We start from the raw sequence: 7,673 nt of genomic DNA, 5'->3' as shown, positions 1-7,673 counted from the left end.
GAGCGAGCGCCCTCTCCCCGCCCCGCTTTTTTATTGTTGTTGTTAACTCCTTCGCTGCTTCTCGCGGCTCCTCCCTTTAGGGACGAGAGCCGGAAAGCGAGCTAGAGAGAGAGAGAGAGAGAGAGAGAGAGAGAGAGAGAGAGAGAGCGGCCCCTTTTAAAAATACACCGCGACATCGCGGAAAGGGAAGCGCCGGGTTCAAAAGCGCAGCGTGGGAGCGGCAGCCGCCGGGCAATCCCCTCTTGCCTAGGAGGCTTGTGAAGTACATCGCTAAGGGAGGAGCGGTGTTCACGTGTTTGGTTCACGTGTGAATGCGCGGCCGAGCTCCACGCCGTGCTCGTGTTTTGTTGGCAGCCGCCCAGAATAGCTGGGTAAACCCATCCAGATGGGCGGGGTATATAATAATAACAATAATAATAATAATAATAATAATAATAATAATAATAATAATAATGTTTTGTTTTGTTTTATTATTCGTGGAAGGAAGCGTGGAGCACAAGCCCGTGGTGCTTTAGCAGGGGGGGGGGGTCCTACCGCGCGCGCGGAAGTCACTTGATCATGCAGTTTTGTTGGGCATATTTTCTTAGAATCATAGGATCCTGGTTTTTGTTTAGAGCAGCGCACGATTTTAGGGCGGTGCTGGCGGTTTCCCGGTGCAGGGCGCCGAGCGGAGGGGGATAATAGTAATAATTAATAAAGCCTATACATATATGGGTAGCTACTGAGAAGATCTATAAAAAAGCAACTGTACTGTTATGTCCTGAGTTGAATAGGATCCAAAATACAGCAGTCTGATTGGTCCTAGAACAATAGGCTCCAGAATGCAGGAGTCTGATTGGTCCGCAGGAGCCACCCAATCCAACTCCAGGGGCAAGTGAATCCGCAATCTGATTAGCCTACAGGAGAATCCCAGAATTAGCCAATCAGGTGGGGCCCATTGTGTAAATAATGTATACAAAGCAGACATTTTTTTTTTGGGGGGGGGACTTCCATTCCTCACTACTCTGAGCTGAAGAAAGAGCATGAAATCCACACTTGACTCCTAGTATATTTCATATACCAAAAGGAATTATTGTGAAAATAACAAATATTGGGAGCGTGGGGTGAGGGGACATATTACCGAAGTACACCCTGGTTTGGGAGCTTGTTTTGGTTCGTTGTGGGCAGCCCAGCTCCCAGCTAAGAGGATGGATGGGAGCTGCGCATTTGCCGGTTTTAAGGGTTTTGAACCGGTAAGATTGCTAAGCATCAGTGGTGAGAAGTCAAGAAGCTCTTTGTGAGGTTGTGTGAAGAAGCCTTGTTTGTTCAAACCGTGGTTTAATTGGTATTATTCAACACAGTGGTTCTCAAACTTTTTTTTCTCTGAGCCACACTTTCACAATAAAAATTTGCTTAGGCCACAACACACCAATTTTTTTTATTGATAAGAAATAACATTGGAAAACACAAGTAGGATTGTCCTCGGTATAACTTGATGCACTTGCATCTAATTTTGAAAAGATACCTATCCATATTCTGCAAATAAAAAAATATTTTGATACTATACTATACCATACCATGCTGAAATGTTGAATCATAGAATTGTAGAGTTGGAAGGGAACACAAGGATCATGTAGTCCAACCCCCTGCAACGCAGGAATATCTCCTGCCAAACCCTTTGAGAACCACTGGTTTTAACATTCTGCCATTTGTATTGTGATGAATTTGATGTGGGAGGCGGAGTCCGCTGTCTAGGACTCTCCGTATGCAAAAGAAGGATCCATATTCCAATTGGTGGTTGCAGGTTTAGAATGTTTGATTGGACAGTGTGATTGGCTGGTGCTAGACTATGGCTTCCAGATTTTTTTTCAATGAATCCGGAGACACCTTTTTTTTTGGGGGGGGGGGGAAGCTGAGTAGCAACAGGGAGTCAGTAGTGGGGATGGTGAGACAAAAGACCCTGGACCCAAGCACACATGCATATTGTATGAAGGTGCAAAGCCCTTCTTTTTCACCCTGTGAAACATAATTGCGCAGAGTTTTTAAAAAGCTCTGCAATGGCGCGCCACCCGCCTGTGACTCCTGAGCCTTCCCCAATCTCCTGCCCCCTTCCCCCTTTGTTTTGACAGATCGGGAGAGGCTCGGGAGTGGCAGGTGGGTTGCTGTTGCCCAGGAGGGGCTCAAGGTGCACGGTTTCTCTGCCAGGCAAGGTGCAAAGCGCTTCTTTCGCACCCTGTGAAACGTAATGCGCAGTGTTTCAAAAACTGGGCAATGGCTGCCCTCAATCAGTCAAAACAAAGGGGGCAGGAGATCTGTACTGCGAGACGTTCCCGGTTCCCCTTTGGCAGTGGGGGCAGCTGTGGCAGCCTCAGCAGTCCGGAGCCAGCCTGGTAGTGCAGTTGGCTTCAGGAGCTGCTCGCTGCCATGGTGCCCGCCATTTTTCCTCACCCAAAGTCCCCATATGGTGTGTTACACACAAGACACATCATATGGGGACTTCCAGTGAGGAAAAATGGCAGGTGCCAGAGTAGCAAGCAGCTCCTGAAGCCAGCCAGAGCCAACTGCACTACCAGGCTGGCTCCAGTCTTCTGCTGCCACGTTTTCCCGGGGACAGATTTGCAAATCTGGGGACATTCCAGGGACGGAATTTGCAGATTTGCAAATCCAGGGGCTGTCCCCGGGAACCGGGGACATCTGGTAACCCTATGGTAGACCAAGGAAGCTAGGAGAACGGTAGGCTCTGGTATCTGGTGGGAGAGCCAGAGGAAGATGGCAAAAGGGCAGCAAAGAACAGGCCTGTGGTTCTTAGGTCAGTCAGAGTTGAACCAGAGAGGCTTCAACAAAAGTCTTCAGTTATAGTGTTGGTGAGGCATAATCGGGATGGAGTAATTGGCAAAAGTATTTGAAAAGGGCAACTAGCTGCTTCTTTACTGATCTGTCTCCGCAGCTGGAGGCAGTAATTTGAATGCCAATTGCAGGAGTAAGTGCTCTCAAGCTCATCTCCTGCTTATGGTCTTCTGTTAACGGAGAAATCTGAGGGCTCCCTTGGACAAAAAAACAAGGATACCAGCCAGGAATACCAGAGCAAAACAGCAGCCAGTAGGCTTGGTCTTTATTGAAGACTGTCGCGACAGAACTCCCACCTGCCACCAGGTGAAACAAAATGGAAGCCCCGAACAAAAGAAGACTCCAACTTTTATTAGCTACGAATCCCCCATCCTACACCCCCAAGACTGCATCATAACAACATCACTACTACATTATTGACACATCACAAAGAGGAGGGGTTGAGGGAGGAGTTGTGGTGGTAACCTGAGTGTCTTGTCACCTGGCCGGTTCCACCTTCCCCCCTCCCCATGAGTAATTTCCAGAGGACAAAGGGGAGTTTGCAGTTTCCTGTCCCCAGAGGGGAGAGCTGATCATTGTCCTTTGTTTCAGTCCGTGCTGAATCCACTCCCATATGCAGGTCCTTTGTGAGTCTGATGGTCTTCTGTCTGGGACCATCAAGGTTGGCATGCCAACTGGGTAGGGTTCTTGTGGACATGTTGGTACGCTCGAGGGATTATGGCTGCCCTTTATCAAACCTTCCCCATTTTGTAGTCCTTCCTTCATGGAGTAAAATAAAAGTGGAACGGTGCAGATCCGATATATGGGTGATTTTCTATGAATTTATAACAGAAGCGTCGCGTATGTCGTGTGTGAGTGTGTCGAGTTTGTACAAACTGAATGATTTGGGGCGGGGGGGGGGTTTCCTGCAACACTTCCCATAAACATCTGGTTGGCCACAGTAAGACCAGCATGTTGGACTGGATGGGCCACTGGCCTGACAGGATGTTCTCAAAGCTGTCTTTAGTTTAGTAAAACAGCTCTGCTGTTCTGAAGTGAAAAGAAACATGTTGGGTTATCCAGTTACCCATCTGGAGAGTGTAGAAAGCTCTATACTGATCTGTAGAAAGCCCTATAGACATAGGCAAACTCGGCCCTCCAGATGTTTTGGGACTACATTTCCCATCATCCCTCACTGGTCCTTTCAGCTAGGGATCATGGGAGTTGTAGTCCCAAAACATCTGGAGGGCCGAGTTTGCCTATGCCTGCTATACAGCTTGGGACAAGGATACCCAAAAGATTGTCTCACCTGACCAATCACTGCAGGTGAGGGTCTCCTGAAGATACCATCTTATCGGGAGGACTGTTCTGCACATTATAAGATCCAGGCCTTAAGGTTGTTTCACAATTCAGAATTCCCTCCCCTTAAATATTAGACAGGCACTGTCTCTGTTATCTCTTTGGCACCTACTGAAGATCTTCCTTTTCCAAAAGTACTTTTAAGTACAGCGCTACCTTGATACTCGAACTGCTTGGCTCTCAAACAAATCCGCTCCCAAACGCCACAAACCCAGATGTGCTCCGGTTTGTGAACGTTTTTCAGAAGCCGAACATCTGACGCAGCTTCCGCTTGAGTGCAGGAAGCGCCTGCAGCCAATTGAACCTTGGTTTTTGAGGAGTCAAATGGACTCCCAGAACGTACTAAGTTTGAGAACTAAGGTACCACTGTAGAGATCTTTCCCAGTCTGCATCTGCATTGCAATTGTTTGCAGAGATTTAATTGGTTTGGGTGTTTGCCTCCCTGGGCTCCTTTGGGAAGAAGGGCGGGATATACATTTAATAAATAATAACCATTTCCCACACAATGAGTGTTGGTCCCTGAGGAAAACAAAAGAAAAGAGCTATTAGGTACTGACTATATTATATATTCTGGGAATATACGATAAGCAGGGTATGTTTGGGGACCTGCATTTTTACTTCCACCACACATGCAGTCTTGGTTAAGTTTCTAGCTCTGTGACTCCAGAAAAACATGTTGGGGAAATAAAAAGATGGCAAACATCATTATTGGGAGACGAAGGATTTAATCTACATTATATAGGTCTTTAATATACAGCAATTTGATGCTGAAGTAGTGAATGGGAAATATGGGGGGGGGGGTCACAGCAACTGCGCTTCATTATTTTCCCCATAGGAGTTGGAGGCAGATTTCATGTATACCGCATGGGCAGGCAAACTAAGGCCCGGGGGCCGGATCCAGCCCAATCGGCTTCTAAATCCAGCCCACGGACGGTTTGGGAATCAGTGTGTTTTTACATGAGTAGAATGTGTGCTTTAATTTGTGTGGGTTATTTGTGGGGCATAGGAATTCCTTCAATTATTTCCCCCCAAAAAATATAGTTCGGCCCCCCACAAGGTCTGAGGGACAGTGGACTGGCCCCCTGCTGAAAAAGTTTGCTGACCCCTGGTATACTATATATTGATACTAGTAAACTCTCTTATTATCCAGTTTAGTTGCCATCATCCCATTAAACTACAGGCAAAACCTATAATTTTCAGAACTCCAAAACATGAGGAAGCAAAATTTAATGACTACACGTGTATATTGTAGTACAAAACAAGCTTTTATTATTGGATTTATAACAAGTCAATCCTGAGCACATTTACTTGAACATTTATCCCACTTTTCGCAGCTGAATAAGCCGTTCAGCTTAATAAACAGCACTATGTTCTCCATTTATTACGCTCACCTTATTGGCTTGTGTCAGGGATACCAGTTCCCTCTTTCTTATTTCACAAAACCCGCATTTGTATAGCTGTTCTTTAATATTCCACGGCCACCAGTTTCAAAGCTTGGTAGCTGATATAATAAGTTTAGGCAAGAGATGGATGCCAACACGAGAGATAGGTAGAACTTTAAGCTTGTTGGTTTATTAAAAGGTACTATGTACATAAGGGAATACTGATATTTGCATTGGGGTCTTAAAGGTGCTCGATTATGGTTTCTGAAGACTCCTGTTGCTGACACCAGCCTCTAAGTAGCTTTTATCTGAGGCTGAATTCCCTGAACTTCCACCCCAGTCAAAATACTCTGACAACTCAATCCAGCCTCTGTTGGGGGACAGTCTGCCTCTGTACCCCAAAGCTCTTCTGGTTGTAGTTCTGGCTGCTTGGACAATTAGACCAACTTAAAAAACCCATTTGTGTAACCTTCCTCTGGCAAGACTTCTGCCCAAGGCAGCTTTTTCAGATCACCTCCGCCGCTGACTCCTTTCTCCTGATCTTCATCAGACAGGTATTAATAACAAGCTGACGTTTGTATCAAGACTTTAGCTATTCTCATTAGCCTTTTTCTCTGACCTTTCCTCTCAAACCTCTCTCATCCACTCACTTCTCCACAAAAATCTAACTTCCTTTCCCTGACAATTGACTCTCAGCTGACTAGGAACTCCAGCCTGTCAATGTGCTATAACCCAGATCAATCTGAATGAATACAGTGGTACCTCGGGTTAAGTACTTAATTCGTTCCAAAGGTCTGTTCTTAACCTGAAACTGTTCTTAACCTGAAGCACCACTTTAGCTAATGGGGCCTCCTGCTGCCACCACGCCACCAGAGCACGATTTCTGTTCCCATCCTGAAGCAAAGTTCTTAACCTGAAGCACTATTTCTGGGTTAGTGGAGACTGTAACCTGAAGCGTATGTAACCTGAAGTGTATGTAACCTGAGGTACCACTGTATACCTGTTCCAGGCCCAGCCTAATACAGTTGTACCTTGGAAGTCGAACGGAATCCGTTCCGGGAGTCCGTTCGACTTCCAAAACGTTTAAAAACCAAAGCGTGGCTTCTGATCGGCTGCAGGAAGCTCCTGCAGCCAATCAGAAGAGGCGGAAGCCCCATCGGAAGTTTGGCTTCCAAAAACAGTTCATAAACCGGAACACTCACTTCCGAATTTGCAGCGTTCGGGAGCCAAAACATTTGAGAACTAAGCTATTCAAAAACCAAGGTACAACTGTACATTCCCCTCTCTCTCTTCACAGAAGCTGTCAAGGAAAACTACTGCCAATCAGGCTTGCGATATCATAACAGTATAAGGCCTCGAACCAACATTAGACCAGACATTAAGTGCAATGACCTTGCACCCAGTATAATTTCCTTGGGAAGAGTTGGCGGGTAGGTTGTCTGCATTCCAATGGCTCAGTTTGCCATGGTTGGAACTGGGAAGGAAATTGCACTGCTATTTACTCTGCAGCCAGCTTTCCCGGTGCACCTACCTTCCCTTTGCTTCAGATGCAACATAGTTTAGATGCATAGTTTGATCTGTCGGGGACCAGAAAGTGAATGATCATGTTAAGCAGGAAGGCGCTAGATAGCCATTGCTCCCTTCCAACATTCTAGCTGCAGGTGGTGAAATGAAGACATGGTTTTTGTCTGTTAATGCATGACCTTGCAGAAAACAAACTGGGTGTGGGAGCAGGGTGTTTAGTGTCCTTAAGGACAGAGCAATAGGCTCACTTGTGCAAGGAACTATAGCATGCTAATTTGTGCAGACATTCGTATAAGATTAGATTTGGCATACATTTGCATTAAAAAAGACACACATGCATTTCAAATGCAACAGAGAGCAGCGTATAAGATGTGCTTGATATTAAACCCCTGGTGATGTTCATAATATCTCCGGTGTCCTTGCATGTAACATTTGTTTATCACTCAGCTTGTGAGCTGACGTAAGCCAAGCAGTTACAGTATACAGTGGTACCTCGCAAGACGAATGCCTCGCAAGACAAAAAACTCGCTAGACGAAAGGTTTTTCCGTTTGCGATTTGCCTCGCAAGACGAATTTCCCTATGGGCTTGCTTCGCAAGACGAA

General features: G+C 46.1%; 1 long non-coding RNA gene across 1 annotated transcript; it reads right to left on the bottom strand.

Annotated features, from left to right (window-relative positions):
- Nucleotides 1-5,410: 5,410 nt before the first annotated feature.
- Nucleotides 5,411-6,582, bottom strand: LOC308570272. Its single transcript, XR_014001063.1, has 2 exons — nucleotides 6,460-6,582; nucleotides 5,411-6,368 (listed from the first exon to the last, which is right to left on the bottom strand). It is a non-coding gene; the product is annotated as an uncharacterized lncRNA (long non-coding RNA).
- Nucleotides 6,583-7,673: the final 1,091 nt, after the last annotated feature.

Source organism: Podarcis bocagei (genome assembly GCF_964188305.1).
Source record: "Podarcis bocagei genome assembly, chromosome: 12".
In the NCBI taxonomy this organism is placed as follows: Eukaryota; Metazoa; Chordata; class Lepidosauria; order Squamata; family Lacertidae; genus Podarcis; species Podarcis bocagei.
Note: the sequence above shows the minus strand (reverse complement) of the source record. Positions and strands in the feature narration are given on the sequence as shown.